We start from the raw sequence: 19,343 nt of genomic DNA, 5'->3' as shown, positions 1-19,343 counted from the left end.
TGTCACAGGGGCACAGAAAATGACTGACAGTGCCCCAATGGCCAAGAGTGGAACAATTTGACCAAAATAAGTTAGTATTGACTTCTAATTCAAACTATAAAATAAATATCCATGATTCCATACTGATATGAATACAATTATTGAATAAATAAATAAATGTGGGAATATGGGTAAATTTCCTATTCAGAAGAATTCTAAGTAATTTATATAGATACTCTGTCCTCAAGGAGCCCCTTAAGTGGGGCTGTGCGTAGTGACCTCTTTCTAAAGAGGACAGTCTGGAAAGGGGGAAAAGGAGTAACTTTATAGGCAGAAACTTGACAGGCACTTGGCCCTGTGAATACTGCTAACATCCACAGTCATGAGTCATGTTGACAGTATATATCCTTGTCATTATGAGATAAAAAAGGGTACTTTACGTCTTTAGCCCACCTTTCCCCAAAACACATAAACATGTTTCTTATCATGAGAACAACATAACATCCAAAAAAATCCCAATTGTGGGATATTCTACAATACACCTGACCTCTCAAACTCCATACTGACTTTACTCCATTCTCTGCTTGTTACTCCCACAAAACTGTCAAAGTTAAAAAGACAGGGAAAGGCTAAGGAAGTGTAGCACCACAAGGAGCCAAAGGAGACATGATAAGTTAATATATTGTGATATCTTGGATGGAAGCCTGGAACAGAAAAAGGACATTAGGTAAATCTAAGGAAATTTGAATAAAGTATGTATAATGGCATGAAAGAAATTATATTTGGTGCCTTGTCATCCTGCCTGACTTAGTTCTAAGTTTCCCTTTTGAGCAACCACCCCCGTAAGCCATGCCCTGGGTATATCTGCAACTAGCAGGACCTATACCTCTGTATGGGTTGGGTGATAAGAGTAACCCTAAGTTTCTCTGGCCCCCACCAATTTTTTTCGAAAGTGTTTTTGCTGCCTCTTCTCTGAGTGGCCACTTGCCCTTTCATGCCTCATAAGTTACTAGCAAGGCCTGTATTTTCCATATATTTGGGTAATAAGAGTTGCCCTCAGCTTTTCCAAAGGGCCCTTGCCACTTCTGCTTTTTGCATTGTATGGTTTAAAACTTCCAGTTTCCATTATTCACAGGAAAGTCCTACCTTTATGGGTCACAATAAAGGCAAGAGCCTGGGACCCACATGTGCTTCTCACCCCCTCCCCCATGGACCTTCACAGGAGACTGAGTTATCTAAGCCTTGAGCTCCTCTGCTACCCTCATTTTTCCCTCCCCCCAAGAGGACTTTTGTTCCATCAAAGCTGTCCATTCATGCATTCTCAGCTGGCTAGAACTGTGTTTGTGCCTCTTCACAAGAATTCCACAACATCCCAAACAGTATGGACTTTATTTAATAATAATCTTTCAATATTGGTTCATTAATTGTTCATTCATTGTTTATTGTATCAAATGTACCTTAATAATGTCAGATGTTAATAGAGGAAAGGGATGGGAGGTGTTTCTGAAAACTCTGTACTATGTGATTTTTCTTTAAATATAAACTTTTATAGAAAAATTTTTATTAAAATAATATGAATAACAATAATTTGGATATTGATTTCAAATATGTGCACTGATTAAAATTGGGAATGGCATTTACCAATTCCCATTAAAGTGGAAACAGATGTATTTTGTGTAGCAATGCTAATATTTTATTTATTGCAAGTAATACATGTGCACTTGTAATCTGGGAATGGAGATGGGGAGGAGCGGGTGGGATGAGTGAGACTGAAGAGCCATAGTGATTTTCCCCAAGGGATTTACATCTGGGATCCCTTGGGTTCTAGCTCACTCTGTGGTCTTGAGACAAAAGCATAAAATCTCTGCTGCCTGGTTCCCATCACTCAGTTCCCCTTTGACTCATTCCATTCTAGGCCATGAGGACTCCATTTCAGACAGGTGAATGAGGCTTTATTGATGTGGGATGAAATTTCAGGAGGAAGACCAAGAGTTATAGGCTTATGGGACCTAGGGGAGGTGATAGATTATTTTGGCTCTTCCAGCTTGATCCATCATCCGATGCAAGCATTATATGAATTATTGTTGTCCTAGTTTGCTAATGCTGGAGAATGCAAAACACCAAAGATGGATAGGCTTTTATAAAACGGGGGTTTATTTCACTACACAGTTACAGTCTTAAGGCCACAAAGCGTCCAAGGTAACACCTCAGCAATTGGGTACCTTCACCGGAGGATGGCCATTGGCGTCCGGAAAACCTCTGCTAGCTTGGAAGGCAGCTGGCATCTGCTCCAAAGCTCCAGCCTCAAAAGGGCTTTCTCCCAGGATGTTCCTTTCTAGCAAGCTTGCTTCTCTTCAAAACATCACTCCCAGCTGCACTCTCTTTCCTCTTTGAGTCAGCTCATTTATATAGCTCCACCAATCAAGGCCCACCCCGAATGGGTGGGGCCAAGCCTCCATGGGAACATCTCATCAAAATTATCACCGACAGCTGGGTGGGGCACACTCCAAGCAAATCTAACCAACACCAAAACTTCTGCCCCACACAAGACTACAAAGATAATGGCATTTGGGGGACACAATACACTCAAACTGGCACAATTGTCTTTTCATTATCTATTTGGAGGAATTACATTGTGCTTCAGTGTGCCAGACTGGGGAAATGCAAAAATAATGAAAAAAGGCTGTACTCAGACCTTAGAAAGTTCACAATGAGTTCAGGAAGCATTGACCGATTTTTGGAAAAGCTCCAATGCCTGCTAGGGGTCTGATGAATGAATTCTGTGTGAGAGCAGAAGCAAAGGAGTGACTTGGTGGGGGCTGCAGCACACAGCTGACATCCTGGGCAGGGTGTGAGAAGTGCCCTGAGTTGGGACAGTTAGCTCAGCAGCACAAATCAGGGAGATAGAGTCAGCTTCTCCTGGGGGTTGAAGGTACCTGGATCAAACCTGAAGAACCAAAGAATGCTACATGAAACATGTGAGAAAAATTTTAGGATGACTTTGAGTTGCAATAGTAGCCACTCTAGTTCCCCTGCAACTTCACTCATGGACCAGCCCCCACTTATCTATCTCGTTAGTCCCTATTCTCTTCCTTCCCAAAGAAAAACCTTCATTACCATTTTGAAAGAATCCAATGTCTGCTTTTTGTTAAAATGTTTGTTTTGCTAGATCTTCATCTCTTTCCTGTTATTACTGTGTCATGCTTTGGCACTACTGCATTCATTTTGATTTCTTCCATCTTCTCCAGGAGGATGGCTTGCCTCAGGGCACTATATATTCTCACAGTGGTTTTGTGGTCACAGACTGACCTGGTGGTAGTTGCTGTTCATATTGGCCACGTCCCTGCAAGCTGCACTGGCACTTCTACTGTGTGTTTTATTTGCACTCAGTTTCAGTCATTACTTAGGGGGATATATGGGAATGAAAATAGGAATGGATGTTCCTATTCCAGAAGCTAAATTGAGAGGTGAGGAAAATAGAACCTGAGGAGGAGGGAAAGGGATTATGTGTTCTTACGTTGTGCTAGGTCATGAGTCTGCACTGAGTTAACACAAGATATGGATAATAGCTGACCCGTACTTCATCTTTGGATCTCTGAAATCTCACTATCTGGATTCTGCACGAAGCTCATCTGAGAATAGATGCCAAGTTCAATACCTAGCTGGAGAGAGTGTGGAAGAGAGTAGGACCTAGAGGTATATTCTGAGAGTGAAAGAGTTCTCCTTTTACTAATTGTTTCTTGTCTCTTCAGGGATAATCAGTCCTCTCCTCTGGCCGCAATATCACCTGGGTCTCCTCTGGAATCTCGTTTAACTTTTTCCCCTGCCCTCTCTCCCAGTCCACTTACCCTCCTTCCATGTTACCACCTGACCCCTTACTTTGTAGCACCTCAGACAACAGAGCCATTTCTCACCTCTCAGCCCTCAAGTGGCCTAAATATGGGGGCAGTTGTACAAGTGTTTTAGGTCTTCATTAAAATTTTACCAGTGTTGCTTAAAAGACTGACAAGAAAGTAAATATCAAAAACTGGTGGAGTTTCAGTCATAAATAATGACAAAATCTTTATAGCACTGTTGCTTCTACCTTACTTTTATTCCGTACTAAAGGATAAGGGATGGCTTTCTGTCCTGGTGCTCTGTCTGTTGTGTTACCCCCATCCCTCTTCCTGTCCCCAGTCAGAAAGGCTTGTCAATTTCATTAGTTCAGAAAAGATTAGGAAATTTAGTCAAAATTTTGTCTATATTCAATTTAGAAAAGTTTCAAATCACAGATCTATTCTTTACTTGTGACAAGCTTATTGAGCCACAAATTCCTATTTTGAAAAATAGGTGATGACAATGCCTACCCTTATGAGTTAGAATAAATTAGTGGTGTCCCTTAAGTAACTATTATATCAATGCCTTACATTGTGAAGTTACTTTAAGAAGGTTGCTTTCTTAATCCTGTATCCCTGTGATAGTAATCCAGTAATATATCAACTTCTCTTAGGCAAACACTTAACTGTTGTGTCAGATTCCAGTATTTGCCATGTTTCTCATTCTGTCTGTCTTCTCAGCTGCCAGATTGATTAATATATCCAGAATGCTTTCATTTCCAAAAGTCATCATGACTGATCATTTGTTTTTCACTGGATGAAATCTCAGCTTTTTAATTCATATTCATAGCCAATCTACTTTTGTTGCTATTTGTCTTCCAATTGTTCCAAGTTTGCAATGCCTTTACTTCAGAGAGCTGAAAGGTGTTTTAAACATACTTTGCACATGTATGCCAAACATTTCTCCTTAAATTTCCAAATGACTTCACTCCATTCTTACTTGGTATTACTTCAGTCTGATGACATCTTACTCCATTTTCAAAGTTAAGTTCAATATGAATTCATTTTTCAATCCATTCAGAAATAAAGGGAAATTATTCCTTGTATTTTGTTTCCATATTAAAATATGCTTTTATCACTAATTTAATTATCTTATTTAGTTAATTGTATAAATGTTTTTTATTTGATTAAGATCTCATTCACAAAACAAACTGTATCTTATTCATTTTTATATATCTTAGCTCCTGGTACCTTTGGAATGGAATGGAATCGGTAGGTACCAAAATGCCCTGGTGATGGCAAAGAAAAGCTTTTGAGTGTGATCTGAAATTTCCTATGTCTTTGAGTGGCAAGTGAATTTCCAGGTCATTTGTTCCAGGCTTGACTATTTTAAAACACTCTGGGGTCAGCCACACAGTTTTCCATTGCTGGGCATCCCTGGCCTGGAGGACCAGCACATGTGGATTTCCATCCCCTTCTTCACTTCATATGTCATCGCCCTTCTTGGGAACACCCTGCTCATCTTCATTACCCTCACCATGTGCAGCCTCCATGAACCCCTGTGCCTCTTCCTCTGCATGCTGGCTGGAGCAGATTTTGTTTTCTCTACATCCACAGTACCTCAGGCCTTGGCCATCTTCTGGTTCAATGCTGAGGAGATCTCCCTGGATTTCTGCATCACTCAGTTCTTCTTCATCCATTCCACCTTCATCTTTGAGTCAGGATCTTGGTGGTGATGGCATTTGACCGCTACATTGCCATTTGCTACCACTGAGATATACCACTATTCTTACACATGCTCTGGTTGGGAAAATTGGAATTATGATCTTTCTGAGAAGTTTTGGTACAATTTTCCCCATGATATTTTTAATTAAAAGATTGACTTTCTTCCAAAATAATATCATTCCACACACCTTTTGTGAACACATGGGCTTGGCCAAATATGCTTGTAATGATATTCAAGTGAACATCTGGTATGGACTTTTGGTCATGGTGTCAACAGTTGTCTTTGATGTGTTATTAATTTTTGTTTCCTATCTGCTGATTCTCTATGCTGTGTTCCACATGCCTTCCCGTGATGTTTGCCACAAAGCTCTCAACACATGTGTCTCCCATGTCTGTATCATCATCTTTTCTTATGGGCCTGTGATCTTCACAACACTTACTCAGCATTATGGATGCCACATCCCAACTCACAGCCACATCTTGTTAGCCAATGTCTGCATTCTGGTTCCACCAATACTGAATCCCATCATTTATGGGATAAGGACCAAGCAAATCCTAGAGCAGATGGCTCACATGTATTGTCCAAATCAGAAATAACTTTTGGATCAGGACAGAGTTCAGAGTTAGTTCATGGTAGTGGTGAGAATGAGTGTCATCTCTGAAGCAAGTTCACCAGAAGGGTTGCAAGACTGATGTCTTCCACTGTCTAAATAACCTGAGGGAGCAGTGCCATATTTGACTGAGCAAGCTACCTCCTGCATGGAGCCTGGGGCAAGATGGATTGATTTCTGGAAGTCAAGTATCCTTCATGACTCTAGCCTGATCATGGGAATTAGATGAAGTGAGAAGAGTGTTCTGCCCTGGGAATATGTCCAGCTACTGTGCATGTGGTTTCTCAAGCTCTGAGACATCATGTTATATGCCTGACACTTACAAACTGCATTCCTTTTGGTCCCTCATTCTAGCATGTGGCATTCTTAGAATCACTGATTCCTAGACTTTGCAGTTACCTATATTATATTATAATTTATATACTGATCAACATGCATATATGTATTAAGGGAATGTAAATGAATCATGTGAATCTGAGGTTGATCACTCCTGTCTTGGGAAAAGTCTAATGTGGTTTCTGATGGGGTTGTGTGTGCTGGGAGAATGCCCAAGAAGGGGAAGTTCTCTACTTCAGTGACCCCTTCAGCAAGGCATTCTAAGCCTTTAGTGACCTGAATGTGACTTCTTTATAGTAGCAATTCCCATATTACCTTCCAAATAATCCAAGCTTCAGGCATACCAGGCTGTTCATGCCCTACCCCCACCGGGTCATGCCATAGTCTTTCATGTGTGTCTGTTTTCTTGAAATAACATCTCTTGATTTTTGGAGAACTTATTCCTTATACAGACCTGATTCTCACATTGTCTCCCCTGTGAGGCTTTCTCTAACCAACTCCTTACATAAAGTATTTTTAAAATGCAATTTTATCTAGATATATTCACACATCATATGATCCATCCAAAGTACAATCAGTGGCTCACAGTATCATCATATAGTTTTGCATTGATTGCTACAATTTTAGAACATTTTCATTTACTCCAAAATAAAGAAAAAAATTCCAAACATCGCATACACTTTATCCCCCCCTATTGTTTATATATTTTTTGTCTTTGTTTTATTTTTCATCTGCCCATACACTGGATAAAGGGAGTGTCAGTCACAAGGTTTTCACAATCACACAGTCACACGAGAAAAGCTGTGTTATTATACAATCATCACATAAGGTATTTTTTTAAGTTAATATTTCCTCTATGAGAAACAACATTTCCATATTCCTTTTTTTGTTTTTTAAAGCCGATTTATTGAGATATTCACATACCATACAATCCATCCAACTTATAAAATCAATGGCTTTTAGTATAATCACAAAGTTGTGCATTCATCACCACAATCAATTTTAGAACATTTTCATTACTGCAAAAAGAAAAACCCAAAACTCCTTAGCAGTCACCTCTCAATCCCTCTAACCTTCCCTAGCCCTACATATGTACTGATCTAATTCTCTCTATAAATTTGTTTAAAACTACATTTTATATAAATGTATCATACAATATGTTTTACTTTGTATCTGGCTTCTTTGGCCTAGCATAATTTTTTTAACTTTTGTAATTTTTTAATACAGTTTTATTGAGAGATAGTCACATACCATACAATCATCCACAGTGTTCAGTCAACTATTCACAGTACCATCATATAGTTGTGTATTCATCACCAGAATCAACTTCTGAACATTTTCCTTGCTCCAAAAAAAAAAAAAAATAAAGAAAGAAAGAAAAAGTGAAAAGGAACATCCAAAACATTCCATCCCCAGATCACCCCCTATTTTTCATTTAGTTTTTGTCCCCATTTTTCTGTTCATCTGTCCATACACTGGACAAAGGGAGTGTGAGCCATGGGGTTTTCACATTCACACAGTCACACCATGTAAGCTACATATTTATGCAATCATCTTCAAGAATCAAGGCTACTGGGTTGCAGTTCGACAGTTTCAGGTATTTCCTTCTAGCTATTCCAATACACTAAAAACTAAACAGGGATATCTATATAGCATATAAGAATGCCCTTCCAGTGTAACCTCTTGACTCCATTTGAAATCTTTCAGCTACTGAAACTTTATTTTGTTTCATTTCACTTCCCCTTTTTGGTCAAGAAGATTTTCTCAATCCCACAATTCTGGGTCCAGGCTCATCCTTGGGAGTCATGTCCTGTGTTGCCAGGGAGATTTCTATCCCTGGGAGTCATATCCCATGTAGGGGGGAGGATAGTGAGTTCGCCTGCCACATGGGCTTAGAGAGGGAGAAAGGGTCACATCTAAGCAACAAAGAGGTTCTCTGGGGGAGACTCTTAGGCACAATTATAAGTAGGCTCAGCCTCTCCTTTGTAGCAACAAGCTTCAAAGGCTGTGCCTCAAGATTGAGGGCTCATCCTGCTAAATTGTTAGTCCTCAATGTTTGTGAGAATATCCGTAATAACCCAAATGGGGAAATCCAACATTTCCATTTTCCCCCAGTTCCCCAGGGGGTCCCTGCAAATATATCCTCATTCTCTGCCCAAATTACTTTGGGATGTGTTGGGATTTCACACTAACCTGTACAAACCTACCAGTTCTCACTTCCTATTCAAAGTTCCATGTAATTATGGTGTTTGAATACACTGAAAAGTTAAATTATTTAGTGTGCTACAGAAAATATAGTTCTTGCACCAAATAAACATTTCTTCCCTTGGTCTCACAAAGAAATTGAAGTTTTGAAACACAGTCAATATTGTCCTTTTCCCTTTGGCCTGATTTGCCTTAGTCCTAACCAGATCCACTTCATTCCTATCTCTAATTGAGGTCTGAATTCTTTCTTGAGCTTTTTAAAAAGTTGCTGTAATATGGACATTCATAGCTGCCCAGCTCTAGCTCTGAGTTTCGGGTTTCATACAGATACCGAAAGTTTTCAGAGACCAGCCAGGTTATACAAAAAGAGCGCAGCATCTCACAATTTATAGATAACCATTACAACTCAGGAGTAGATGTGACTGGTATAAGAGCTTGCAATCTAGGGACCATTACAATAAGCATTCTCTGATAAGCTGTGCTCTAAGCTCACTCTCAGAATTTACTCCATATTCCTTTTTAAACTACTTATTTAATGAAAAACTATGCTATTGAAAAACTTAGAAATTTTGAAGAAAAAGTAAATGAAATGAAAATTACTAATATACTTACAGTCCTCAAACTATTTCTTGTTAAAATTTTTGTATTACAACTATATATCTATGTCGCCATACTTATTATCTGTATCTGTATTTGCATCTCCATAACTACTATATCTATCCTATATCATCTGCAATATATGATCATAGGATATATATATGGGTGTGTGTATGTGTGTATGTGTGTATCCTATATCATCTGGAATATAATGACCATAGGATATATATATATATTTTCTGTAGCACCCTAAATAATTTAACTTTTCAGTGTATTCAAACACCATAATTACATGAAACTTTGAATAGGAAGTGAGAACTGGTAGATTTGTACAGGTTAGTGTGAAATATATATATCTATATATATCTATATATATCTATATCTATATATCTATATATATATATATAGAGAGAGAGAGAGAGAGAGAAAGAGAATATTGATCATACTATATATATCATGTTCTATAACTACTTTCCCTACCTTGCAGTATACTGTTTACATTGTTTGTTTTGAAGATCTATATTGAGCTACATGATCATTCCTACATCTATGTTTTATTTCATTGCTGGGTTTTGCCATAAGTTATTCAATCAAGACTGCTTCTTTTAAAGCCCTTCATTTATGGCATTTGATTATTTATTTACAAGTTTATGATTGAATTTTACTTGTTTCTTGAGTGCCCAACTTAGCAGATGTTCTAAATTGATTATTTCTGTGTTATCTTTTAATGTAAGATGTGGAATGTAAGATAATATAAAAAAGTTGGAAAACAACAAAATATAAGGAAGAACCCTAGTTAGGAGAAAACCACTGACAACTTTTTTTGGTGTAATGCCTTATAATCTTTGTTTTATACATGTATATTTTCATAATAGAAATAAAGTTATGCATAAAATCTTGAAATCTGCTGTTTTCACTACATATTATAGAATAAATAAATCCCCATGATTTAAAGAATCTGGTCCTAAATGTAATTTCTAGTGGTTGCATAGTATTCCATAGTAATATTTTCAATATTATTGGGTGCTTGGGTTTTTCCCAGTGTAGCAATTATAAACAAGGCTGCTATGAACATCACTGTATATAAAGCTTACTGTGATTTTTCAACTTTCATTTAAGGATAAGTTTTTGGTGAATCCTATAGAACTGCAATCAAAAATCTTGCATGCTTTACTCTCATGTCAATGGTTAATGAGAAAATATATCCCACTGCACCATCAATGGGATTGAGTGTTTTCATTTTTAAAATCTTTCCCATTTCCCCCAGAGAGGCTCTCTTGTTGCCCAGATGTGGCCTCTGTCTTAAAGCCAACTCTGCAAATAAACTCACTACCCTCCCCTCTATTTGGGACATGACTCCCACAGGTATAAATCTCCCCAGGATGAGCCTGGCCCTAGCATCATGGGATTGAGAACACCTTCTTGACCAAGAGAGGGAAAAGAAATGGAACAAAATAAAGTTTCAGTGGCTTAGAGATTTCAAATAGTGTTGAGGGGTCATTTTGGAGGTTACTCTTATGCAAGCTTTAGCCAGATTTTAGCACAGTATGCCAAGCCCCAAACAACAGTATTCCTGAAAACCCTAGGGAGTGCCCTAGGCTCTAAGTCAGATTGACCCCATTCGAGATAAGCCCTGAAACCCAGAGGTACCAGTCTCTCCAAGAACATCAACAAGTTTCATTCCTCTACCCCATAAGGTCAACACCCCTCTCCAGGCTGAAGAAGTTAAAATGTCATTGCCAAGATAATCCTAAATTTGAGAGAATGATCAAATGAGAGGGAGGAGGTATAACTGAGAAATTAGGATTTAACAAATTACTGTGACTACTGACTCATTATATAGATATTGTTTTTCAGTGTCTAGTGTTTTAGAAAAGCTAGAAGGGAATACCTGAAGTTGTTGAACTGTAATCCAGTAGCCCTGATCTTCGATAATGATTGTGTAGATATGTAAGGATATAGCAAAAAAAAAAAAAAAAAAAAAAATCCATTGCCTATGTTTGTATGGATCTTCTTCTGGATGTTTTGTACTTTTCCGCTGATCTATATATCCATCTGTGACAATACTACACTGTCTTAGTCTTAGTTAATGTACATCTATTGCAAGTCTTAAAACTGGGTAGAGCGCAATACTAGTGGTCAATAAGAAGGGGTGGGTTAGGGGTATGGGATGTTTGGGGTTTTCTTGTTTCTTTTTATTTCTTTATCTGGAGTAACACAAATGTTCTGGAGATGATCATGGTGATGGATGCATAACTATGTGATGATACTAGGAATCACTGATGGTATACTTTGGATGAATTGTATGGTGCATGAATATATCTCAATAAAATTACATAAAAATATTTGCCATTTGATAGGCAAAAAGTGATATCAAATTGCAATTTTTATTTGTACCTTTCGATTGCTATTCAGGCTGACCTTTTATTGATACTCATATTTAATTTTGTGAAGTTCTGATAGCTACCAATTGTCAAGTGCTTATCCAGTTGCAGATCTATGAGATGTGCATTAGAGACAAGATAATGGAAACTCTGCTAAGGTGAATGGCAGAGACAGGAACAAGCCTGTTTCTGTTTTATTTTCCAAGTCTCTGCTCTTGGGTAGTATACCTCTTAGACAATTCTGGCTATTCCTGCCTTTGCCCATTTAACTCTTGAAAATCTACATTGTTACCTATTATTATTTTTCACTTATCAATGATAATACATTTTATTTCTCATACATAAGTATTTGTCCAGTATGATTGCCCTTTAATCTTAGTATTTTTATAAACTGACTTCAATATTAATAGCTATATTTATATCTTTTGTTTTGTTTCTTTTCATTTGTTTAATCCCAGAAAATTCTCCTTAAGCTATGGTTTGAGTATTACTCATATCCATTCCTCTATTTTAGTTTTTTCATCTCTAAGATGAAGAATGTTTTCAACATCATAGAGTTCTTGTGAGGTTCATGTGGGTCAATATACATAAATGGCTTAGGATTATGTATATTATATAGTAAAGATTCCATATGTTTGCTATCATTATGGTTCCTCGTTTGTTTGCTTAAAACATCTTTATTTCGTCTTCATCATTTATTTATTTATTTATTTAACTTTTTATTTTGGAATAATTATAGATACACAGGAAGTTCAAAAATATATACAAGGTAGTCCTGTGTACTTTTCACCCAATTTTCCTCCCTTGAAACTGTCTTGGATTGAATGATGTACCCCAATTTGAGCATTCTTGGTCTTGATCTGCATTCCTAGGTATGAGCCTATTGTGAACAGGATCTCTTGAAGATATTATTTTAGTTAAGATGTGTCTCAACTGAATGAGTTTGGGCCTTAATCTGAATTATGGTGTCCTGTATAAATAGAAAAAATTAAGACATAGTCAGAGAAAGCCATGGGAAGGAGCTGGGAGCCAGATGTCAAGGGAACCTGGAAGAGAAAGGGGAGGACACTGCCATGTGATATGAGGTAGAGCTACAAGCCAAAGAAACCCAAGGATTGAGGGCAGCCAGCACCAGAGTGTTACACACCTTAGGGAGAAAGCTTTGCCTTGCTGGCCCCTTGAGCCTGGACTTTTCCTAACCTCAAACTCATGAGCCAATAAATACCTGTTGTTTGAAGCAACCCATTGTGTGGTGTTAGTTGTAGAAGCCTGGCAGACTAAGACAGTAACCTCTTGCATAATTATAGTACAGTATGAAGGCCAGAAAATTGACATTGGTATAATCCATATATCTTAGTTAGATCTCAACAATTTTGCATGCACTCACTTTCATGTCTGTGTAGTTCTATGCAGTTTTATCACACGTATAGATTTATGTACCAACCACCACATCAAGTTAACAGAACTGTACCATCATCACAGAGTTCCCTTGTTCTGTCCTTTTATGGCCTTATCCTCCTTCCTCTTCCCCAGCCCTAATCCCTATGAACGACTAATCAGTTGTTCATTTCTACAATTTTACTCATGAATGTTATATAGATGGAATCATCCGGTATGTAACCTTTAGAGACTGGCTTTATTTCTCTCAGCGTATTCCACTGAGATCCTTTCAAGTTGTTGCAGGTATCATTAGTTTGTTTCTGGATAGCATACTTGTGGTAGTGTACTACTGTTTGTTTAAACATTTGCATGTTAAATGACATTTGGGCTGTTTCTAGTTTTTACTATTATGAATAAAGCTGCTTTGAACATTCATACACAGGTGTTTGTATAAACAAAAGTTCTTGTTTCTCTAGAATTCTGGTCATATGAAAAGTGCATGTTTGGTTTTATAAGAAACTGCCAAACTCTTTTCCTCCTCAGTTGTAACATTTCACATTCCCATCTGTAATGTGTGAGTGATCCAGCTTCTCTGCATCCTCACCAACATGTGGTGTGACCTCTCTTTTCTTTTTCAGCGTTTCTGATAGGTGTCCAGTGTACTCTCATTGTGGTTCATTGTGCATTTTTCTAATGGCTGACGATGGTGAACACTTGTCATGTCCTTGTTTACCATTTTTATGTCCTCTTAGTGAAATCTCTTTTCATGTTTTTGGCCCATTTTCTGATAGGATTTTTTTTTTTTAACCATTGTGTTTTCTTTATGTAGTCCATATCCAAGTCCTAGGTTGAATATGAGGTTTGGGAAGAAGATTTTGCAGTCTGTAGTTTGTTATTTCATCATCTTCAGAGGGTCTCTCAGAGAAACACTTTTATTTTTGATGAGGTCCAATTCATCAGTTTTCCTTTTATGGATCATGCTTTTGTTGTCAAGTCTGAAAACTCTTCGCTTAGCACGTAGGTCCTGAGGATTTTCTCCTGTTTTATTTTCCTAAAAGTTTTATAGTTTTACATTTTGTATTTGTGTCTGTGATCCATTTTGAGTTAATTTTTATATAAGGTATGAAGTTAGGTTGGGGTTCGCTTTTTTTTTTTTTTTGGATTTGAAAATGTTCATTTTTTTATTCTCTGATTTTCTGTAATTTTTTTTAATTCATATTTATTGAGATATATTCACATACCATGCAGTCATACAAAACAAAGTGTACATTCAGTTAGTTACAGTACCATTATATAGTTGTACATTCATCACTAAAATTAATTTTTGACATTTTCATTACCACACACACAAAAACAATAAGAATAAAAACCAAAGTGAAAAAGAACAACCAAAGTTTAAAAGAACACTGGGTGCCTTCCCCTTGTTTTTTTCTTTTTTTTCCTCCCCCATTTTTCTACTCCTCCATCCATAAACTGGACAAAGGGGAGTGTGGTTCATATGGCTTCCCCAATCACATTGTCACCCCTCATATACTACATTTTTATATAATTGTCTGCAAGATTCGTGGGTTCTGGGTTGTAGTTTGATAGTTTCAGGTATTTACTGCTAGCTATTCCAATTGATTAGAACCTGAAAAGGGTTGTCTATATTGTGCATAAGAGTGCCCACCAGAGTGACATCTCAGCTCCTTTTGGAATCTCTCTGCCACTGAAGCTTATTTCATTTCCTTTCACATTCCCCTTTTGGTCAAGAAGATGTTCTCCATCCCACGATGCTGGGTCTAGATTCCTCCCTGGGAGTCATATTCCACATTGCCAGGGGATTCACTCCCCTTGGTGTCTGATCCCACGTAGCGGGGAGGGCAGTGATTTCACCTACCAAGTTGGCTTACCTAGAGAGAGAGGGCCACATCTGAGCAATAAAGAGGCATTCAGGAGGAGGCTCTTAGGTACAATTGTAGGGAGGCCTAGCCTCTCCTTTGCAGCAACAGTCTTCCCAAGGGCAAGTCCTGTGGTAGAGGGCTGAGCCCATCAAACCACCAGTCCCCTGTGTCTGTGAGCACCTCAGCAACCATGGAGGTGGGGAAGCCCAACCCCCCTGCATTCTCCACCAGCTTCTCAAGGGGGGTCTGCATATTTTTTCTTTTTTTTTTTAATTAGCTCTTTTTTTTTTAAATTAACTATATCAAAAAAAATTTTATTTAAAAATGTACAATAAAAAAACATTTCAAACCATAACAAGGGAGTAAGAAAAAGACAACTAACCTAAAATAACTACTTTAGCAACATTTCTGTGAACTTGTTCCTACCATACCCTTCAGAAATTAACAAAACATAGTCATTCCTGCGCATTCCCAGAATGTTAAATTTACCCATGATAGCTTATCTGTTCTTATTGGGTTATCTTTCACCCCTCATTAATTGCTCTCTATCGCAAGCTCACCAACATTCTACATTATAAACCATTTATTTTAGGAGTCTGTTGTTTAACCTCCAGGTGTTTGTGAATTTTCTAAGTCTCTGATGGTTATTGGCTTCTAATTGTATTCCATTGTGGTCAGAGAATATGCTTTGAATAATTTCAATTTTTAAAAAAAATTTAATGAGGCTTGTTTTTTGTCCCAGCATATGGTCTATTCTGGAGAAAGTTCCATGATCACTAGAGAAGAATGTGTATCCTGGTGATTTGGGATGTAATGTTCTATATATGTCTATTAAATCAAACTCAATTATCTGATTGTTTAGGTTTTCAATTTCCTTATTGGTCTTCTGTCTGATTGATCTATCTATAGGAGAGAGTGATGTGTTGAAGTCTCCCACAATTATTGTGGAAATGTCCATTGCTTCCTTTAGTTTTGCCAGTGTTTGTCTCATGTACTTTGTGGCACCATAATTGGGTGCATAAACATTTATGATTGTTATTTCTTTTTGTTGAATTGCCCCTTTTATTAGTATGTAGTTGCCTTCTTTGTCTCTCATAACATCCTTGCATTAAAAATCTATTTTATCTGAGATTAATGTTGCTACTCCTGCTTTCTTTTGGCTATAGCTTGCATGAAATATTTTTTCCATCCTTTCACTTTCAATTTCTTTGTGTCCCTATGTCTAAGATGAGTCTCTTGTATGCAACATATTGATGGTTCATGTTTTTCAATCCATTCTGCCAATCTATGTCTTTTAATTAGGGATTTTAATCCATTTACATTCAATGTTGTTACTGTGAAGGCGTTTCTTGAATCAGCCATCCTATCCTTTGGTTTATGTTTGTCAGATATACTTTTTCCCCTCTCTCTCTTATTGTCCTTTAATGAACCAATATTGTCCTTTAATGAACCAATATTGAATCTCTTTAGTACTGAACCTTTCTCCATCTCTATCTCTCCTTTCTTTGTTTCTCTGTCCATCCTCAAATTTGAAGGAGAGCTTTGCTGGATAAAGTATTCTTGGTTGGAAATTTTTCTCTCTCAGAATTTTAAATATGTCATACCACTGCCTTCTCACCTCCATGGTGGCTGCTGAGTAGTCACTACTTAGTCTTATGTTGTTTACCTTTGTATGTGGTGAATTGCTTTTCTCTTGCTGCTTTCAGAACTTGCTCCTTCTCCTCAGTATTTGACAGTCTGATCAGAATATGTCTTGGAGTGGGTTTATTTGGATTTATTCTATTTGGAGTTCACTGGGCATTTATGCTTTGTGTATTTATGTTGTGTAGAAGGTTTAGGAAGTTTTCCCCAACAATTTCTTTGAATACTCTTTCTGAACCTTTACCCTTCTCTTCCCCTTCTGGGACACCAATGAGTCTTATATTTGGACGTTTTATTTTGTCTATCATATCCCTGAGGTCCATTTTGATTTTTCCTATTTTTCTCCCCATTCTTTCTTTTGTTATTTCGTTTTCCATTCTGTGGTCCTCGAGGTCACTGATTCGTTATTCAGCTTCCTCTAGTCTTGTACTATGAGTATCCAGAATCTTTTTAATTTGGTCAGCAGTTTCTTTTATTTCCATAAGATTGTCTATTTTTTTATTTACTCTTGCAATTTCTTCTTTATGCTCTTCTAGGGTCTTCATGTCCTTTATATCCTGTGCCATGCTCTTGTTGCTTGTCTTTAGTTCTTTGATTAATTGTTCCAAATACTGTCTCCTCTGATCTTTTGATTTGGGTGTTTGGGTTTGGGTTATCTATATCATCTGTTTTTTTCATATGCTATAATATTTTCTGTTGTTTTTGGCCTCTTGGCATTTGCTTTACTTGATAGGGTTCTTTTAGGACATGTAGGATTATTCAAAGACTAATCTCTGATTTGTCAGATCTACAGCTTGGTCGTGTACACTTTCTCTAACTAACTCACAGACGGTGTCTGCAAGTCAGCTATTCCCCTCAAGTCAGTTTTCCCCAACTTTGTCTCTATGGTGTGTGGGGGTGTGATTCTTGTGGGGTCCAATTGATGCATCAAGTTTGGGTGTGATGTTGGGGCTGTCCGCCGTGATTGTGGGGTGTGTGTCTGAGTGGTTAGGGAGGGAGGGCAGCTTTAATAATCAAACCTCCCAGGTGTTCCTGGAGATATAAGGCTGTTGCAAGAGTTTAAAACTTCATTTCAGCCTCACCACAGATTGTCTGTGCCGCTGACGCACAAGTCCTTGGTATTGATGTATGGTCCCTGGGATTTCCAAGTGGGTCCCTTTTCCAAGCTGTGCCCTTCTAGGGCCTCTGCTGAGGGTAGGTTGTGCTACATCACAAGTGCATGCCATCTCTCAAGGGAAGTTCTGGGCCGCTGGGCTGTGTAGGTGAGTTCCCAGCCTGCTTAAGGATGGCTGTATGGGGCATGTTAATTTCCCTCTTTTCGCACAGCTCTGCCTTCCCAGCTCCGGGACAATTAGCTGTAGGTGTGCAAAAGGCTATTGTCCATGCCTGATATTGTGGTGTGTATGCATGTTGCTGGAAACAGTTCCTGTCACACTGGGTTTTTTGGCATGGCTCTGGGCTGTGGTGCCAGCACCGGGTAGGAGTATTCCCAGCCCGCCAGGAAGAGGGCTGCAAGGGGCATGGTTGTTTTCCCCTATTGGCTCACCTCTGCCTTCCTTGCTCTGAGACAATTAGCAGCAGGTATGCGAAAGGCCATCTTCCATGCCAGATATTGAGGCATTCACACGGCCTGTTCCTGCCGTGCTTCACTGTGCGGTTCTCACTGCCCTATCTGCAGCCACTTTTGACTTTTCTTAAAAAAGAACTAGTCCAGAATTGTACACTGTCTAACCACACAGTGGCGGCTCTGGACTTTCCCACGCTGCTGACTTACCCGAGTCATGCTCCCTGGCCACACCTACTTCTGCTGCCGCCGCTGTTCCCAGGTGCTGAGACGCAACCTTCCAGGCTGCCAGTAGCATCTGTTGGATCAGCGGTGAGAGGGACCCTGCTGCACATCATAGGAGCCAGCCGGCCGGTTGTGCGGTGGGCAGACCAGCCGAACTCCCTCGCGTGCCCTCTGGTTGGTCCGGGAGGGTCCGGGCAACACCTAGATGGTGACCCCGCCGGAAGCGCAGACTGGCCCAGACCCCGTGCTGCAAACGGGTGGCATCATGAGACACCTGCCCTACTTCTGCCGTGGCCAGGTTGTGCGGGGCTTTGGTTGCGGCTCCAAGCAGCTGGGCATCCCCACTGCTAACTTTCCTGAGCAAGTAGTAGATAACCTTCCAGATGATATATCCACCGGCATTTACTACGGTTGGGCCAGTGTTGGAAGTGGAGATGTCCATAAGATGGTGGTGAGCATCGGATGGAACCCATGCTACAAGAATACGAAAAAGTCCATGTAAACTCACATTATACATACCTTCAAAGTGGACTTCTATGGGGAAATGCTCAGTGTGGCCATTGTTGGCTACATCAGACCAGAAAAGAACTTTGATTCTTTAGAGTCACTTATTTCAGCAATTCAAGGTGATATTGAGGAAGCTAAGAAACAACTAGAATTACCAGAACATTTGAAACTTAAAGAAGACAATTTCTTCCAGGTTCCTAAAAGCAAAATAATGAATGGCCACTGCTGATGAATCATCTTATTTATTCATTCACTGTTTTCTAGTATTTGTATTTCACTGCTCATAACTACTCAGTCTCATGTTGGCTATATTTTAAAATTCAATTATGTTCCTATATCTGTGAATTAGTTTAAACAGTGCAATGTAATTACTGTATTTATGCTTCAGCTGTTAAACCCATCATGCCACAGTACTAAAAAATTAAGATTTTTTTTTGTTATATGTTAAAAACTTTCAAAGCTTTCTAAAATGCACCACTTAGAGAGGTCTT

The 19,343-nt window shown here is 38.6% G+C and overlaps 2 pseudogenes; both read left to right on the top strand.

Moving 5' to 3' along the window:
* The first annotated feature begins 3,412 nt into the window (after positions 1–3,412).
* Positions 3,413–6,124, top strand: LOC119537199 (annotated as a pseudogene).
* Positions 6,125–18,572: 12,448 nt separating this feature from the next.
* On the top strand, positions 18,573–19,088 carry LOC119537881 (annotated as a pseudogene).
* The last annotated feature ends 255 nt before the right edge of the window (positions 19,089–19,343 follow it).

The sequence above is a fragment of the Choloepus didactylus genome, chromosome 6, assembly GCF_015220235.1.
Source record: "Choloepus didactylus isolate mChoDid1 chromosome 6, mChoDid1.pri, whole genome shotgun sequence".
NCBI classification, from domain to species: Eukaryota; Metazoa; Chordata; class Mammalia; order Pilosa; family Megalonychidae; genus Choloepus; species Choloepus didactylus.
Note: the sequence above shows the minus strand (reverse complement) of the source record. Positions and strands in the feature narration are given on the sequence as shown.